Genomic DNA, 5,460 nt, shown 5'->3' on the forward strand with positions numbered 1-5,460 from the left:
TAAAAAGCATTTGCAGGGCCAGCAGGTGACATGGTAGTTGAGGTGCTAGACTCCCATGTGGCTGACCATGGTTCAAGTGCCAAACCTGGCAGCTTGCTTCCTCACTTTCCCTTTCTCTCTCTCTTTCTGTTTCTCCCTTGGGTGAGCACATGTGCCCTGTATAGCAAATTAAATAATAATAATAAATAAAATAAAATAATTCTTTTTAAAAAAGTATTTGCAGGGATCAGCCGATGGTGAACGGTTACATTGCTGGACTCCCATGTAGTTGACCATGGTTCGAGTTCTGGACCTGGCTGCTTAAAATTCATGCTGAGCAAGTGTGCATGTGCACCCAAAACCCTGAGAGAAGAATGGAGGAGAAGGATTGCAGTGTGGCCATGTCCCCGGGGAGTGTTTTCTCACTTTCCATCTCTGTCTCTCTGGTGAGTACATATACCCTATACCAAAAATCTCTCTCTCAAAAAAAAAAAAAAAGTAGTGGGGCTGGCAGGTGGCACGGTGGTTAAGGATGCTGGACTCCCACATGGCCCACTGCGGTTCAAGTCCCAGACCTGGTGGCTTGCTTTCTCATTCTCTCTCTCTCTCTCTCACTCTCTCTCTCTCTCCCTGGCCAAATTAAAATAAATAAATAAAGTTAAATAAAATAATTCTTTTTAAAAAAATATTTGCATGTTAACTGTAGAACATAGAGTATCACTAATTTATTAAGCACCTACTATCTGCCAGACACATTAGACATTAGGGTGAAATACAAAAATAAGAACTGAGATAGAATTACATCATCTGAGGGGTTTATGTTCCACTTTTGGGGAAAAATATATACAATACAAAGTCCAGTGGGCCAGCAGATGGTGTAGTGGTTAAGGCGCTGGATCACACATAGCTGACTCTGCAGTTGGAGTCCCAGACCCAGCCATTGAAAATCATGCAGGGTGTGTGTGCATGTGTGCCCAAAATCCTGAGAGGAAAATAGAGGAGAAGGGATTGCAGCATGGCTCCCCCTCCCCCAGGGGACAGTTTCTCACTTTCTCTGTCTCCAGTGAGCGCATGTGCCCTATACCAAAAATCTATCCAAAAGAAAAAATGTGTAGTCTAAGTGTACAGTGTTTATAAAGTTTATGGTGTAATGTTCAGTAACATCTTAGGTCTTCATAGTCATTTACCACTTATTCATTGACTCACCCAGAGCAGCTTCCAGTTCTGCTGTATTTATGACCCTATGTAGTAGGTATGCCATTTAAAAATCTTTAATACCATATTTTTACTGTGTCTTTTCTATGTCTAGGTGTACAAATACCATTTTCTTACAGTTGCACGGTATTCAGTGCAGTAACATGATGTCCAGGCTTGTAGCCTCGGAGCAGTAGCTCTGTCCTCTAGCCTAGGCGTGTGATAGGCCATACTATCTAGGTTGTACAGGTTTATCTCTGACGTTCACAGAGGCAAAGTCATCTAACAATGCATTTCTCAGAAGAAATTCCTGTTGTTAAACAATGCATGATTGTATAGGAGAGGATGTGCATAAATTATATGCAAATACTGTGCCGTTTAAATAAAGGACTTCAGTATCTGTGGATTTTGGTATCCATGGGGATTCTGAAACCAGCCCTTGGCAGATACCAGGATGACTAAATGTTCTCATTTAAACTGCTCGGTACACCATGAGCTGGCTAGATAATTCCTTTTGGTTCTTTTTTTAAGAATTATTTTATTTTGCCACCAGCAGGTGCCGTGGTGGTTAAAGCACTGGAATTCTTACATGGCCGACTGCGGTTTGAATCCTGGACCTAGCAGCTTGCTTTCTCACTCTCTCTTTTTCTCTGGCAAAACTCATGTGAAAATAATAATAATTAATTAAATAAATAAGTCTTTAAGAAAAAAAGAATTATTTTATTTAACTTTATTTATTATTATTATTATTTTCCAGTTTGATCAGAGGGACAGAGAAAGAAAGAGAGAGAGAGAGAGAGAGAAGGAAAGTGAGAAAGCAAGCTACCAGGCCCAGGACTTGAACTGCAGTCGGCCATGTGGGAGTCCAGTGCCCTTAACCACCAGGCCACCTGCCAGCCCTGATCATTCCTTTTTTTAAAAAATGCATTTTCGTTTTTTTTGTTGTTGTTGTTTATTTAAGGTGTGTGCGCTTTCTGGAGTGGGGGCTATTGGGGAGAAAGGGAGTGAGAAAGCACCCTCCAGGGGTGATGGCTGTGCTGTAATCCCTTCTCTTCCATTCTTTTCTCAGAATTTTGGGCACACGTGTTCATGTGCCCAGTGTATTTTTCAGGCTATTGGATCTGGGACTCAAACCACGCAATTAGCCATGTGGAATCCAGACCCTTAATCACCATGTCACTAGCTGACCCCTAAATGGAGTTTTTTTCCTTAGTCATGACAGAATATATGCATGTTTGTGAGAGAATCTGGATTGCTGTGATCCTTCTCTAATTCTCCCTTCAGTCCTTGGATCCTGGACACTCACTCACATGCCTGATGAGTTTCTGGCTGACCAGACCAGGGATTAAAACCATGGTCACTGTGAGAGGGATACAGCCTCTCTTGAGCAGTACATCACCCTATGCCATGGCCCTGGCCCTTTGTGTTTTTAATGTATTTTTATTTCTTTCATGAGAGAAAAAGACCCCCCAACAGGGTCTTCATGCCATAATCTACCCCTGCTCAGCTGGCCCAGGTCACGATGCAAACCCAGAACCTTTCCCATGTGAATTCAGCATTATCGCTGTGCCACCTCCTGGCCCCTGGCTAGATAATTCTTAAACCGAAGGCTTTGGAGACAGTTAAGCAGCTTGCCAGTGGTCGTGGGATCAGTAAGCAGCAGAGGAAGATCCGAACTCACACCTCGTATGCCCCGCCGGTGTTTATCCTTCCTTTGCCCCCAGCCATGAGATTGTACCAGGCCTGGTAATTGGTAACATCTCTTAAACAGCTTTCATTTTCTATATAAAGGTAGCACTTATATTTTGGCTCATTTAAAATTTCATTTGTGATTATTCAGTATACATGAATACTTTTTTCTCTTTTTAAAATTTGCTGTAGGATTCATATGCTTGCTAGATAGAGAAGGAAAGTGAGAAATAACCCCCAGGAGGGATGGCCACACCACAGCCCCTACTCCATTCTCCACGTGGGATTTTGGTAATGCACATACGTTCAGCATGTTTTTCAAGCTGCTGGGTCTAGGACTTGAACCACGAAGTTGGCCATGTAAAATCTAGCCACCTTAACCACCAGGACATTGGTTGGCCCCATGAACACATTTCTAAACAAATTTCAAATAAAACAGATAAGGGAAGGCCTCCTTGATTTTCCCCAAATTCTTATAACCACTGTTACCAAACTAGCATGTATCTTTCTATCTTTCTAGACATTTTTCCTGTGCATTTATATTACATGTCAGAATTAATATATGGTTTGTGTGTATTTGTAGGTTTTTTTTTATTCTCTAAAGGATGCATGCATTCACTAGAGACTGGGGTGGGAGGAGGAGTACGAAAGCACTCCCCAGGTAGGATGGCTATGCTGCAATCCCTTCTCCAATCTCCAGGACTCAAACTGCACAGTTGGGCATGTGGGATTCAGCCACCTTAACCTCCATGTCATCTGCTGGCCCTATTATTTTATTTTTACATAAATGGGAACATGCTATACATAGTTTTTGTTTGTTTGTTTGTTTGTTTAATTGCCAGAGCCTATATGCTTGCTAGAGAGAAACAGATGGAAAGAGGGAAAAAGCATTCCCCATTGGGTAATGGTTGCACTGCAGTTCCCTCTCCATTTCTCTATCCTGTCAGGAGTTTAGGCACACATGTACCTGTGCTCAGCGTGTTTTTCAAGGCCCTGAGTCCAGGATTTGAACCGTGGTCAGCCATGTGAGATCCTGCTCCTATAACCACCAGCCCACAAAGCTAGCCCAAGGTATTGTTAAAGAGAAAAACAACAAGTTATAAAACCCTTTGTAGGGACCAGCAGTTAGTGTAATGGCTTTGTTGCTGGACTCCCATGTAGTCAACCGCGGTTCAAGTCCCAGGCCTGGTGGCTTTAACTCAAGCCTGGCACATGTGAGTGCGTGTCCAAGATCCCGTGAGGAGAATGGAGAAGGTGATTTCTCGCTTTCTGTCTCTGTTTCTCTCTGTCTTTCTGGTGAACACATGCAACCTATAGCAAAAACCTCTCAACAACAACAACAAAAAAAAACTTTGTAGGGCAGCCCCTTAGCCTCGTGGTTAAGGGAGCCAGATTCCACATGGCTGACTGTGTTTCGAATACTGGCCTCAGTGGCTTGAAAACCTTGCCAGGCTTGTGTGTGTGGGTACCCCAAATCTTGACAGGTTGGAGAAATGAAGGACAAGGGATTGTGGTTTGGTCATACCTCACCGGAGGGTACTTTCTTCCCCTCCCTCTCTATTTCTGTCCGGTGAGTGCACACACCCTCTGGCAAATTAAAAACCAAACAATGTACCTTGAAAATCTTTCCATGTCTTTATCTAAAGATCTTCAACTTTTTAACTGCTCCATAATGTCTGCAGTTTATGTAACCATTTCCCTAATGATGGAAATTATTATAAGCAATGCTACTTTAAATAATGTCGAATTATTTTCCTAATAAATGCCTAGACATGGAATTACTGGATAGAAGTTTTAAATGTTAATGGAGTTGGAAGTTGCCCTCCTGAAAGGCTAAACTACTTTACACGTCCACCGGCTGGCTGTATGAGAATACAATTTCCCTTGCCAGCATGGGACAAACTGGGGCTCTTCACCTGAATTTGCTTTATGTTAATTGCTTCTACTGGCTGGTCCTTGGCAGAAAAAGCCAAATATTGACAGATGACTTTTGATTAAACTCTAGGGTAACTTGTCCCCTATTATTTCTGACCTCATTGTCAGGGCCTATTCTCAGATACATAGGCTTTTTTTTTTTAAGAGTCTTAAGTGTATAAATCTTGGGCCTTTCCTGGAACATCCTTATGCCAGTCTGCATCTCCTTTTTTTTTTTTTTTGGAGAGGAGAGGTTTTCGCTATAGGGCACGTGTGCTCGCCAGACAAACAGAGAGAGAGACATAGAGACAGAAAGTGAGAAATCACCCCCCAGGGGGGATGGTCACGCTGCAATCCCTTCTCCATTCTCCTCTCGGGATCTTGGGCACGCACGCACACGCACCCGGCGTGAGTTTTAAGCCACCGGGTCCGGGACGCGAACCGTGGTTGACTACGTGGGAGTCCAGCGACATAGCCATTATGCTAACTGCTGGTTCCCTGCATCTCCATTTTGTCGTCCCTAATATGCCTGGAATGGTTTAGGAATAACTTGGCTGAGTCAGAATGACTTCTCTCATTACCTGTAGGCACAGGGGAAGGCATGCTTTGTTTTTAAAAATAGCTTGTTTTTTGTTTTGTTTTGTTTTAGCACAGTCTTTGTTTGGTAACTGGTACTTCTGTTTA

The sequence above is a fragment of the Tupaia chinensis genome, unplaced genomic scaffold (genome assembly GCF_000334495.1).
Source record: "Tupaia chinensis unplaced genomic scaffold, TupChi_1.0 Scaffold000126_2, whole genome shotgun sequence".
Taxonomy (NCBI): domain Eukaryota; kingdom Metazoa; phylum Chordata; class Mammalia; order Scandentia; family Tupaiidae; genus Tupaia; species Tupaia belangeri.